We start from the raw sequence: 13,737 nt of genomic DNA, 5'->3' as shown, positions 1-13,737 counted from the left end.
TAAAGGTTTTTCTTACCGTTTTTTCTTGCGTAGTCTCGAGGTCATCCAAATGAAGAACCGTCCAAACGTCTTAATCCGAATGTCCTCGCGAAAAAAAGGTAACAAAAGTAAGTAAATCCAACACGTGAGCTCGGACACCTGTTAATGGGGTTCCTCATGGTCCTCGAATCTAAAATGGCGTCTTCAATTGGCATCTTAAACGTTAAATATTAAAAGCATTCTTTTAAATATCAAACAATAATAAAAGTACGTGGCTGATGAAAAAATATGAAATACTATTTTTTGTTTTGTTTTTCATTAACCTAATGATTTACATTAAGCTCGTTCAACTGAATCTTGGATTTCAAAATAAAAGTATTTTTTGTTTCACGTGTATTTTGACTTAAATCATCATTTATTAAACATTTTAAATTGACGTTGTGTGCTTTACATTTTTTCAAAATATTTATACCTACATTTTTTTTTACAGAAAATGTATACATTTGTAGATTGTATTTTTTACTTCTGATAATTTGGTTACCTTGACATTTTAGACTTTTACTTCACCCACTGTATTCTACGATGTGAACACAGGGAGCTGCAACTAAAATTGATTAATAAAGTAGTTTCTCATTTGAATTTAAACGTAAAGGCACCTTAACTAGTTCTTTTTACTGCATAAACATGATAACATGTTTGACTCTTTCATGTCATGATGACAGGTTTGGTCCTGCGGCGATGTTCTTGAAAGACTTTAGTGACTTCTTATCTTCCATTATTCAAATGGAATCTGTCCTTATTCTTGGATACTTTAATCTTCATGTTGATGATGTCACATCTTGTTCTGCTAAAGAACTTTTAACTTTAACCTAACCTTTAGCCTTTAATTTTGAGCAACATGTTTCTGAACCCACTCATCAAAAAGGCCACATTTTAGACTTAGTTTTTACTCTTGGCCTGGACATTTCTAATGTATCTGTACATGATGTCCATCTGAGTGATCATTCTCTTGTATTGTTTAACCTGGACTTCATCCCTGAACCTAAGCCTTTGAAAGTTAGGTCTCAGAGGCGTGTCATCTCAGCCGATACTGCAGACAGTTTTTCTGCTATGTTTGACCGTCTTTCCTTTGATGACTGCCCAGACGTGGACAGTTTGATTCACTGTTTCACTGACCATTGTGTTGAAATACTGGATCAAGTGGCACCTGTTAAATCGAACTTGAAAATTCAGAAAAAACGGTGCCCTTGGACAAATGAAGATCTCCTGAGTCTGAAGAGACTTTGTCGAAAGACTGAGCGTCTCTGGAAGTCCACTAAACTTGAGGTGCATAGACTTCACCTCAGGGATCTGATGACTTCTTACAATGAGATGGTAGAAACTGCTAGATCTGATTACATCAGAAAACTGGTAGCAGCAAATAGGAAAAAACCCAAAGTTTTGTTTGACACGATTAATTCTCTCGTGTCTCCTGCTCCTCAAATCACGCCTGTCTTCTGTGAAGCTGACAGCAATGCATTGTTGAGATTTTTCATTGACAAAATTAAATTGATCAAAGAGAAAATCTCTCCCCCTTTGTTTGGAACCCCTACTGTCTCTGAGCCCCTCTCCTCCTCTTGGTCCTCCTTCACTGCTGTATCTTTGGGTGATATTTCGGCAGTAGTGAACAAGATGAAACCCTCCTCTTGCTCAGATGACGTCCTTCCGTGTAGGCTTTTTATCAAAGTATTTGATGTAATTGGCCCCTGGGTTACCAATATGGTGAACCTCTCCCTTTCCACAGGGGTTTTTCCCAATGCATTTAAACATGCCATTGTGGTGCCTCTGCTCAAAAAACCAGGCTTAGACCCAACTGACCTCAGTAATTTCAGGCCTATTTCTAAGCTCCCTTTCTTGTCCAAGATCTTGGAGAAGGTGGTGTCTGAGCAGCTGTCTTTGTTCCTGGATCAGAGCGACATCCATGAGAAGTTTCAGTCTGGCTTCCGTAAACATCACTCTACTGAGACAGCTTTATTGAAAGTGTCCATTGACATCATGATGTCGGCTGACTCTGGTAAATTCACTGTTCTGGTTCTCTTGGATCTGTCCTCAGCCTTTGACACAGTTGATCACCAGATCCTGCTGAGAAGACTGAGGGATGAAGTGGGACTGTGTTAGAATGGTTCTCATCTTACCTTTCTGGGCGCAGTTTTAGTGTATCTGCCAATCAAATGAGGTCTGAATCGGCAGATTTGTTGTGTGGAGTCCCTCAAGGTTCTGTTCTGGGTCCTTTATTGTTTTTGCTGTACTTGATTCCCCTCGGTAAAATCATTCAGAGATTTCCAGATGTTTCTTATCACATTTTTGCTGATGACATCCAGCTCTACTGCTCTTTTAACCAACTGAACCCCAGAGGCTGAACAGCTTAGTCAATTGTTTGCTAGAAATCAAACAATGGCTGAGTGAAAACACTCTACAGCTAAATGTGGACAAAATTGAAACACTGGTGATTGCTCCTGATGATAAGATTCCAGGGTTGAGTCAGTACTTGGGTGACTTAGGTCAGTCTGTCAAACTGAGCCTGAGAAACCTGGGTGTTGTATTTGATAAAGACATGTCTCTTGTTCGACATTGCAGAAAACTGACCAGAAACTGTTTCCTTCAACTGAGAAAAATCTCTAAACTTAGGAAAATGTTGTCGGAACATGATCTGGAGCTTGTAATCCATGCGTTTGTTTCTTCTCGTCTGGACTATTGCAACAGTTTGTTTTCATGTCTTAACAAGAAGGAACTGTCTCGTCTGCAGTTGATTCAGAACTCTGCAGCGAGAATTCTGACCCGCTCAAGTAGAAGAACTCACATCTCTCCGGTCCTTAAAACTCTTCACTGGCTTCCAGTTTCTTTCAGGATCAACTTTAAAATTCTGGTTCTTACTTTCAGATCTATTCATGGTCAGGCTCCTCCTTACATCACTGATCTGATCCAGCCTTACACCCCAGCTCGGTCTCTGAGGTCTGTGGATCAGAATCTACTTTTGGTTCCACGCACACGGCTCAGGACCAGAGGAGAGAAATCTTTTCAGGCTGTTGCTCCTAAGCTTTGGAACGATCTTCCTCTCTCTTTGCGCTTGATGGAGTCTACTGACTCCTTTAAGAAACATCTTAAGACCTTTCTATTTGTTCAGGCTTTTCCTTGAATTTCTCGAACTCCTGTGTTGTTCTCAGTATTATCTTGATCTTTAAAGTATGTACTTTTTTGAGTATTGTTTTAATTGTTTAAGCGCTTTGTGACCCTGGTCTCGAAAAGCGCTATATAAATAAATATTACTTACTTACTTACTTACTTACTCTGGAGCATCAAGACGCTAACGCTAACCCTGAGCGAATGATCCTGCAGAGAGAAGCGTACGACTTTAAATGACAACTCATTCTACAGTAGAAGGCTTAAACAAGGATTAAATTCATTTCACCTTCTTCTATCTCTTATCTTTAGCTTGTGTTTTGATTGATGACGTCAAATTGATTTATGCCTAAGAAGTATTTTCTGGAGCTCAAGTGTTCTCCGACATGTAAAAAGATGAATCATTTATTAATGATAATAGTTAGTCAAACACAGTAGCAGTTATATTCCGAGCTAAAGCTTGGTAGTAAAGTAAGAATCCGCTGACCCGTACTTCGATCGGGTCGTAAGCCGTCTGTAATTATATTCATTGAGTATTTCGGTTTCATGACAGACTGTAATGTCACTCTGCCAGATATTCCGGGCCTTTTCACTTGTCGGGGCTCATGTGGGATAACGCCGGCGCTCTCGGGTGCTCGGCAGATAAGCGAACGGCGTTCCAGGTGTTATAGCTTGCCGGGGCTGACACATTAGACGAGGATTTGTTCCCGGCAGAATGTCACACCAATGAAGCCGGGATCAGTGTCTGGGACAGGTAAGTAGGCAGATAAGGGGATTACACCAGGTAATCTAAAACGAATCCTGGCAGCCTCTGTTTCATCCTCGCCAACAAAGGCCGTGTTTCCCCAAACTCGAGGCGACCCAAACATGATCCTGTTTCTAATATTACTTTTTAATGTAAGGACCTAAACATTCGACATAGAACCACTCAAACACAAAACAAGAAAATTGAAAATTGTTTACTGTTTGATACATTTGGATTTACCAAAAGCCCTTGAAAGTAATGTGACGGAGAAAAGTACATGATAGCATTTTAGCTTTCCTCAAAGGACAACAAAGCAGAGACAACTATTACTCTTTATTTCTAAAGTACATTTAGAATCAGAAACTTTTATTGCTAGTGTTGTAAACACAACATGGTAATTTCTTGTGTGGTGGCAGTACAAAATAAAATAATATTTTGGCCCATTGAAGTAGAACTAAAGTGTGTATCTGTGTGTGTGTTGTTATGATGTGTGACTCTATTGTATCATCAGGTTGGGTATGTTTGTACAAAACTATCTTTTCATTGAAATATTGACTTTAGAAAATGATCTTAAGCTCCGCCCACTGCAAACTCTGTTTTTTCTGAAGATTCAATCTTGTTGACCATAACCACACCGACTCTGCGGTGATTGGTAAATCGGTGAATTGGTGAATGTTTTTCACTGCATGTCATCAATCCCAGAAGTCTCCACCTCCAAGGGACTCGTTGTATAAACAAAGCGAGGCGTGATTACAGCTGGCTAGTGGAGGAGTGAAGCCATTATTCCCTCATCATTTAATATAAGATTTCAAGTGGCAATAATTGTTACCAGGATAAATCCCAATTGCAGATCTTTTGCCATCAGAACTTTGATTCTTTGAATTCAAAATTTCAATGTTTTTATCTATTATATATATTTTTTATTATCCAAATAATGTTTTTACGAAATGTTTAATTTGTTGTCTTAGCAATTGTCTTTATTGCTTTCTACATTAAAAAGGTAGAACTCGTTTTTTCATTTTGAAATATTTTACTTAAAGATTAGAACATTTCCAAAATGATGCTTTTTTTCTTTACACACATAAGGTTTAATATTTTAATTCCACTAATTGAATATTTTTTATTTCGTTTGGTGGCAATATTATACCAACATTTTTATATTTAATTAAAAAGACCAAGATTTAAATTATATGAAATAATGTTCAATTAATAAAAAAAAAAAATTAAATTGAAATGTAAACCATTAGATAATCTGAAGGCACTGATTTACTTCCATAGACGCCTGGCACGTTCTATTAATAACAAAAATCACAATTGAGCTCTTAAAAAAAAAGTTTTTTAATTTAACATAAAGAAAAAAAAAGAAAACATGCACAACAAATACAGCAGTTGTTGTCCCTGACTTTTAAAGGTTGGAATTATGCATATCATTCTTATTATTAAAAATAAATATTGGTCCATGTTATTTATTTTTATTAGAAGTTTAGTCCTGGTGGCCTTTCGTATTACTCGAAAGTAGTGTCGATAAAGTAAGTAAGTAATGGTTATTTGTAAAGTGCATTTCTAGACCAGGTTCACAAAGTACTTTAACAATCAAAAACAATTTACAGTTAAAATAAATACTTAAAGAAAGTTAAGAAAAAGCACAAATAAAAAGTTCTTAAGATGTTTCTTGAAGGAGTCAGTAGATCATCAAACACAGAGGAAGATCGTTCCAAAGTTTAAGATCAACAGTCTGGAAGGATTTCTCTCCTCTGGTCCTGAAGCGTGTTCAGGAACAATCAGTAGATTCTGATCCACAGACCTCAGAGCCCGAGCTGGGGTGTAAGTCTGGATCAGATCACTGATGGAAGGTCTGAACATGAATAGATCTGAAAGTAAGAACCAGAATTTTTAAAGGTATCCTGAAAGAAACTGGCAGCCAGTGAAGAGTTTTATGGATCGGAGAAATGTGAGTTCTTCTACTAGAGCGGCTCAGAATTCTTGCTGCAGAGTTTTGTATGAACTGCAGGCGAGACAGATCCTTCTTGTTAAGACACCAAAATAAACTGTTACAATAGTCTAAACGAGAAGATACAAACACATGGATTACAAGCTCCAGATCATGCTGTGACACTATTTGAGTGTCGCAAAATCTTTGCAGATTAGGACACATTGAACACATTTAATATTGTCTTTACTAACGTTTTTTTGTCTTACTACCAGCAGGACAAGAGGTCCAACATGCAGTGACTGGACCTGTTGAAGACTTTGAGCAGCAGAAGCTCCGGTTCTACTCACTGGTGGGCAGAGGAATGAAAATAGAGACTAACAGATGGCCTCGCTGCCTCCGTTATCCAGCACAAGCTGCTGGCAATCCACATGGAGCTGCGATCCAAAAGCCTTCAGCATGCTGGGAGACGTTTTCTCCCCCGTCCGTCAATCAGCGGTGGAAGAAAACCACGAGGTCAGCGAGTCTAATAAGTCTATTTGGATGTTGGTCGGTGAGTCGGTGGCCGATTCTGTCCAGACCTGCTTCCCCTGTTAATCACTTATTTGCAGACCCTGTCAAGGACAAACAAGAGCGTCTCAGAGGAGAATAGATGATGTGTGTCTTTGTTTACCTATACGAGTGTGTGTCGCCGTAGGTCCACAGGCCAGCCTGTAATCTGGACTGCATCACATCAGCCTCCTTAAGGACATTTATTGCTACTCAGAGTGTTCTGGACCCGACTGAGGCCACCTGGACAATACAGGGTGAGCCCAGATTAGATTGTTTATGAGCAGCGGGAGGAAAACAATCACATTTTTCTTGGCCGAAGCGACAGGCCGGCCAGAGCAGGGGGACATCAGATAAGACAAGACGAATATCTCACATTGTGGCTTTTAGTTTGCTACAAAACAACACGGCCCAGGAGGGGAACGAAGTTGAGATCCAGATAAAATGCTTTGGTTTCACCTCGACATGTTATGTTGTATTTACCTGATTCTTTCTGGCAATCCTCGTTTAGACTATTGTAACAGTTTATTTTGGCATCTAAACAAGAAAGAGATGTTTCACCTGCAGTTAATGCGAAACTCTGCAGCCAGAATTCTGAGCCGCTCTAGTAGAAGAACTCACATTTCTCCGATCCATAAAACTCTTCACTGGCTGCCAGTTTCTTTCAGGATCCATTTTAAAATTCTGCTTCTTACTTTCAGATCTATTCATGGTCAGACCTTCCTTCAGTTATCTGATCCAGACTTACACCCCAGCTCGGTCTCTGAGGTCTGTGGATCAGAATCTACTGATGGTTCCTGAACACGCTTCAGGACCAGAGGAGAGAAATCCTTCCAGACTGTTGCTCCTAAACTTTGGAACGATCTCCCTCTGTGTTTGATGATTTACTGACTCCTTCAAGAAACATCTTAAGACATTTTTATTTGTGCTTTTCCCTGATTTGCTGTGACTCCTGTGTTTGTCTTATGTGTCTTCATATTTTAAAGTATGTATTTTAAATGTATATTGTTTGTTGATTGTTAAAGCGCTTTGTGATCCTGGTCTAGAAAGGCGCTTTACAAATAACCATTACTTACTTTAAAACATCTTATTTCTTTAATCAGATCTCACAGACGAACTACTCGATCACATCGACCACATGGTCTCCGTTGCCCCCTTGTCACGCCCATAGCGATGAAACCACTTCAAATATATATTTGGTAATAATAGAAGTGGAAAATATATGGAAAAAAAGCCATCATTGTTCGACTGCCTAAGGCAAGGGTGGCAAGATGAATTTCCAAAGGGACCAGGTTAGATTCTGTGACTATCATTTGGGGCTGTCAAGCAGAAAGAAAACATTTCTTCAATTTTATTTTTTAGGGGAACCAGGTATTTTCAACAAAATGAACCTTTTCGATCAGTGAATTTTGATTGTTCGAATTCAACATCTCAAATGTTCAAACTTTTTTATCTCTTTTTTTTTTTTGTATTATTGAAATGATGCTAATAACAATTCGTATTTTTTGTTTAAAAACTAAACGACTCTGCAATCAATTTATTTTTTCTCTGCCATTTGTCCTGTGATATCACTGTATTTACTTAAATACTTATTGGTATTATCATGGTACGACAACACAAAGTTTACTTAGCTTTAGCAGCCAAAGCTACTCTTCCTCATTAGCATTTAAGCTATGCTAGCACCAAAGCTAAAACTTATGTTAAAGTATGCACACTATGAGAAACATTTTATAGACATATTTGTTATAATATTGCTATATTTAAGATGAAAAATACATTAATGTTACTTTTTGTTTGGTACAATTTATCTTTGAGCTTAGATAGTACTTTGAATAATAAAGATTAAAAGAAACAACTGAAATTCATAGAGAAGGATCACTAGTCCTACAGTCAACAGTCCTACCAAAAATGACAACAATATTTAAAGTAAAATTAATTTCCGCATTTAGGCTTTTTTACCAAACTCAGAGTTACAATTCAAAATCTGATAAATTTGACAATGATAACGAATATTAAGATCAATTCAATGAAAAGGAAAACATATATCATTCAGAAGATTTGGTAAACTATCTGCAGGGTGACTTGTTATTTATCAGAAAGTTACTCTCTGTAGGACAAAAAATTGCTTCTCCTGATTGTATTTTAAGTAGTGAAGTACCTGGAAGTAATTTGGCGGACAAATATCCTGGGATGAGTCCCAATCGCACACTTCTGCACTTACACTTAACATTATGAGTACACAAGTGCGTCCCGATGAGCAGTGTGCGAAAACGTATTGCGCAATGAGCACTCAATTGGTGCACTCAAACTGTAGACGTGTATACATAGACACCGAATCCATTGTAGACGGATGTGTATAAAGCGCCACCATTTTGGTACAGTGCCATCAGAGGCAGTGGCGCATTAACAACTGCAGGAAGGGAGGTACTTCTAATAACGTATATCTATCTGGTCTGAGGTTTGAAAAACAAACCCGGCGAAAAAAGCTTGATAAATAAGCGATTTATGATCACTTTTATAGTGTAAACACATTATTCTTCTAGAGAAGTAATGCACTGTAGGAACGAGTGGCACTGTACCAAGATGGCCGCCCTGTATACACAACGCACTAGTGGGCGGCAGCAGTCGATGCGGTGCCTATGTATAAATATGTCTATGACTCAAACGGCCAGAAAATTAAGTCTGGACACTTTACACCATCAACAGCCTCCATCTTAGTGACGTAGATGGCGCTAAACGGAAGCTACCTCACTGACGACATGTATTCGGAGCAAATACCGGCGTAAATGTCTCGAGAAAACACTAATTCTACTGCAAAACAATAATAATAACACAATGAAACACAACTTAGTAAATTGTTTTAATTGGAGAAAAGTGCTGTCAAGTGTCAGTGTTTCAACTGGTTGCAATCAGTGTTAAAAAGTAGTAAAACAAGCAGTAATTTCCTGTTAGTGTGTAGCAGCAGAGTTTGATTTAAGACAGTACTACCCTGTCCACATTTGAGCACTGCTCAAGTAACTGCCCTGTTTTACAGTGTACTTGGAGAATAGCACATTTTGAGAGACAGCACTCATCAGCAGTCTAATATGCTACATGATAGGAATTAGATTTTCTCAAAGGGCAACCGAACTGATGTTTATTATTAAAGCACATATTGATGTTTTTAACATAGTCTTAGGTTACTGGTTTACAGTAAATCTAGGCTAAGACAGAAACTATGGAGGTGTAATAGTTAGAGGAAATTCCTGGCTAAATGGTTAATTGGAGATCCTATAAGTAATTGTATTATACAGTACAAAAGTCTCCGTAGAGACTGCCAAAAATTGCCGTAGCCGACTGTATTTCAAGTCGTCATGGCGGGGTATTGGGTAAAGTTTTCAACTAGCAATAATCGCGCCTCGGATAGACCTCATGGGCTACGATACTGCCACTGCGCAAAGCTAGTGATGTCACTGCAATGTGTCTCACCAGAGTCTCAGGCTCACATCTCTCAGTCACGGTGCTAAAAAGAAGTCCTCTACCACCACAACTAACTTATTAGCACAACAATAAGCCAATCAAACACACAACAAAAGGCATTGTTTGTCCTGAATGGATCCATTAGCATTCTTCATTCTCGCCCTAATGATTGGATTTCGAAGAATCAAATTTCTGTGACAATTGAAAAACCTAAACCTTTCATTACACTGGCTAATGCACAACACTTCGTACTTGTCGGTCCTTCGTGATTCTGCCACAAGAGCCAGTAGATGATTACGTCAGTACACTAGTCTGGCATATGACATGTTGCAAAGTGTAGTTTTTATTTAAGTTTATAGATAGATTTCACTTCATTGATCCCTTTGAAAAAATAATTTGGGATATTAGGGTTCCAGTCACCACACAGAAGAACAAAGTACACATAGATCCATCAGGATAGAAAGGATAAACATATTCAAAGAAGTACTTTCAGTTTTTGACCCCAATTCTTTGGTCAAAATCCATCCGGAACATCTGATCGGACCATCTTCAATGCTGAGCAAACACAGGCTGTCTCTGCATAATCGGATTAATTCCCGCTGGATGAAGACCCCCATTCCTAGTTCCCTTTATCCTCTGTGGTCAGCAAGGTGGAATAGGTTCGGTATTAGGGGGTCAACATGGGTGACATTCAGAATGTGACCCTCTCCTTGGTTCAGAAGCATCCAAACATTAAGACTGATGCCTAAAAACTATTATTCAGTCTTGTTATTGAATGACTTCCTGTCATCCTTCATATTCAACATGATATCTTCCAGATTGTGTAGATAAAAAGAGATTTAATCGAGGGATTGTTGATGTCAGTTTAGATATTTATTATAAATACATTGAAGCACTGAAGGGTTAAAAACCTTCTCTCAATCTGTCACGCACACATGCACACGCTCTGCTCAGAGCAGCCCACACACTGCTTCTACCCTGCTATTCCCAGTTTGTGGTTATTCTCAGCCTGCATGAGAGCGTTTCTGTTCGTTGTCTGCCAAACCTGAAGTCTTTCAGTGGCTTCTCCGCACACAGCAACAGCACGACCGTGGTCCTCAGTCAGTGGGCGGCACAGCCAGCCAGGTCAGGAAGCCGTTTCAAAGCAGCCAGGGTCTTTAACAACCTTCCTCAAAGGAGTCGTTTTAATCAGCTCAGCTCAGCGAGCCACTGCATCTGTCCTTCAGATGTGGAGTCAGGAAAGGTGCAGCGATCAAAGAGACGGTGGCGAGATGAAGGACACGGCAGGTGAGATGTTCGAGAAGGACGCACCGGTTTCCTCGCCGACAAGATAAACTTGACAGTGTTGTCATCAGCTAACTATCACGACAATATCTCTGTGAGGCAAGTACTGAGGACATCATGTACTATCTGAACAAGTTAGACTGTTTTAGGATGTGCTGTTATTTCATTTTTGCCGTGCTTGAAAAGAGAATTGGAAAAATAGCTTAAAATGCTAATTCACTTTCAGCTAATTAGCATTATTAGCACCAATAGCTACAATTGCTTGATTTGGTTTTACCGTTCCTGAAGAACCATTCAAGGTCATCATTAAACCATGATCCAGTCCAATATTTGACAAAAAACACTGATTTTTTATGATTCTTTGGATATATTAGTTTTTCCTTTTATTTAACAATTGCTAACACAAAAATAAGCATGATTGCCTTTTTTATAAAACCCATTATAGCTACGTAGAAAAACATCTGACATGAAAGGTTGGCGAGTGACGCTTCTAAATAATGTCGTCGCTAATAAACATCTGTCCTTCAGATGTGGAGTCAGGAAAGGTGCAGTCATCAAAGGAGACGGTGGCGAGATGAAGGACACGGCAGGTGAGATGTTCGAGAAGGACGCACCAGTTTCCTCGCCGACAAGATAAACTTGACAGTGTTGTCATCAGATAGCGACGGTTGAAGTGACCGCAGATGTATGTTATTGACAAAAAGAAACTTCATCTTGAGAAGAAGCAGAGCGTCGAGCGATGACAGCAGAGATTCGTCTTTTGTCATTTTCCCTCGAGCTTTGGGCAGAGCGGACGTAACGATGTTAGGAAATCATTTCTAATAATATGGTTATACTTCTTGACATCACGTTCTAACTGGATAAGTGGCCTGTTGGAGAGCGACGGGGGATGGTTTGGCAGAAAAGGATCTGATACTTGTTGGTGGATGCCAAGAGAGGAAAATCCCAAATGTCGTGGCACAGATGGCAACATTTATCTTGCAAATTAAATTGTTATTGTGATCTATACAATTTGGTGTCAGATCTGTGGCTGTGATATAGTACATTTTTAAGATGAGCCAGAAGATCTGAGACAGATAACCTCATGATTATTATCAGTTTATAATCTGATATTGTCGATATATTTAATCACTTTCATTGTTATTTCTGTTATCTTAGTTTATTATGTTGTTTTAATTATCATCTTATTATACTAGTCGTAGACTATTGATTTTAATTTTAGGATTTTGGTGAGCCTCATATCCTGTCATGATCAGGTTTGTCAATAAAGGTTATTGAGATAATAACAAAACTTTTTTTTTGTTTTAAAAACAAACAAAAAACTCTGCTATTAATAAATTTTTGTATCTGCTATTCTTCCTGTGATATTGCTGTATTTACTTAAATAAGTATTAGTATTATCATGGTACAACGACACAAAGTTTACGTAGCGTCAGCAGCCAAAGCTACTATTCTTCGTTAGCATTTAAGCTATGCTAACATCAAAGCTAAAAATAAGTGAAAATATGCACACGATTATAAACATTTTATAATAATATTTGTATACTATTGCAATATTTAAGATGAAAACTACATTAACGTTACTTTTGAGTTTGGTGTAAAATATCTAGATTTTAATCTTTGACAATATTTGAGCTGAGAAAGTACTTTTTCATTATTCAGTAAAGACAAATTTATTTGCCTGAAGGTTTAAATTATCTATTTTTTTTTTTTTTTAACGATTATTATTTTAAAATTTATTTTATTTATTATTATTTTAACGTACTAGCTGAGCAAATTGGACGATGCAAGTGGCGGCCGACAGAGGGCACTGCCTCCCCGTGACAAGGCTACTGTGAACCCTTAACCTCTCATCCGCTCCTCGTTGGCTTCATCTTCACACTCGAGTGCTGAGTCATAAACGAGTCTGAGTTAACAGTCTATGGTGAGTCGTGTCGGAACCCTCGGAAGAGATCCGGGCGTGACAAACGAGTGCGTCGGGCCAGCGGCGTGATAAGAGATGATCACTATTCCAGAGACACAAGTGCATTGATCAAAGTGTCAGCCACTCCGGCCTATCTGTTCCAGCAAAGTCAACTTCTCTAGCACTTTAGTGAATTTAGAGCTTTCGCTTGGCCTTTCCCGGCTGCTGACATCCCGCGGGCCGACTCGGGCCAGGACTCGGCAGCCTCATTACTCTCTAGACAAACAGGTTTGGACGTATTGAACTCGGACCAAAACAAGGCTGCTCTCTACGCCGCTCTCTCCTCGCCTGGATTGTTCGTCTGCACCACTTCATCTCCGTGTGTGTGTGTGTGTGTGTGTGTTAGCTGGACACTTGTCCAGCTTGGCCCGGTTTCCTGCCTTCATCTCATCCGTCAGAGCCGGGGACCGGTGAAGGCCATCTCCCCGGACCCCGGCCAGATCCTCGTCAGCAGTTTGGGACCAGGCTCACGCCCACGAGGTCGACGGTTCGCCGGGCAACGTACCTCATTTGCATGTCGATAAATCAGTCCGAAAAGGGGCTTCGACGCTACATGGTCTGAGTCGCTAAGATCAACCACTCGCTAACTATCACGACAATATCTCTGTGAGGCAAGTACTTCATTCACGAGAGGACATTGTGTACTATCTGAACAAGTTAGACTGTTTT

General features: G+C 39.2%; 1 non-coding gene across 1 annotated transcript; it reads right to left on the bottom strand.

The window, feature by feature from the left end:
- Positions 1–9,663: 9,663 nt before the first annotated feature.
- LOC148073489 (U4 spliceosomal RNA) lies at positions 9,664–9,804 on the bottom strand. Its single transcript, XR_015712281.1, has one exon. It is a non-coding gene; the product is annotated as a U4 spliceosomal RNA (small nuclear RNA).
- Positions 9,805–13,737: the final 3,933 nt, after the last annotated feature.

Source organism: Callionymus lyra, chromosome 8, assembly GCF_982586985.1.
Source record: "Callionymus lyra chromosome 8, fCalLyr1.hap1.1, whole genome shotgun sequence".
Taxonomy (NCBI): Eukaryota; Metazoa; Chordata; class Actinopteri; order Syngnathiformes; family Callionymidae; genus Callionymus; species Callionymus lyra.
The sequence above is the reverse complement of the archived record's forward strand: the minus strand, read 5'-3'. Positions and strand labels throughout refer to the sequence as shown.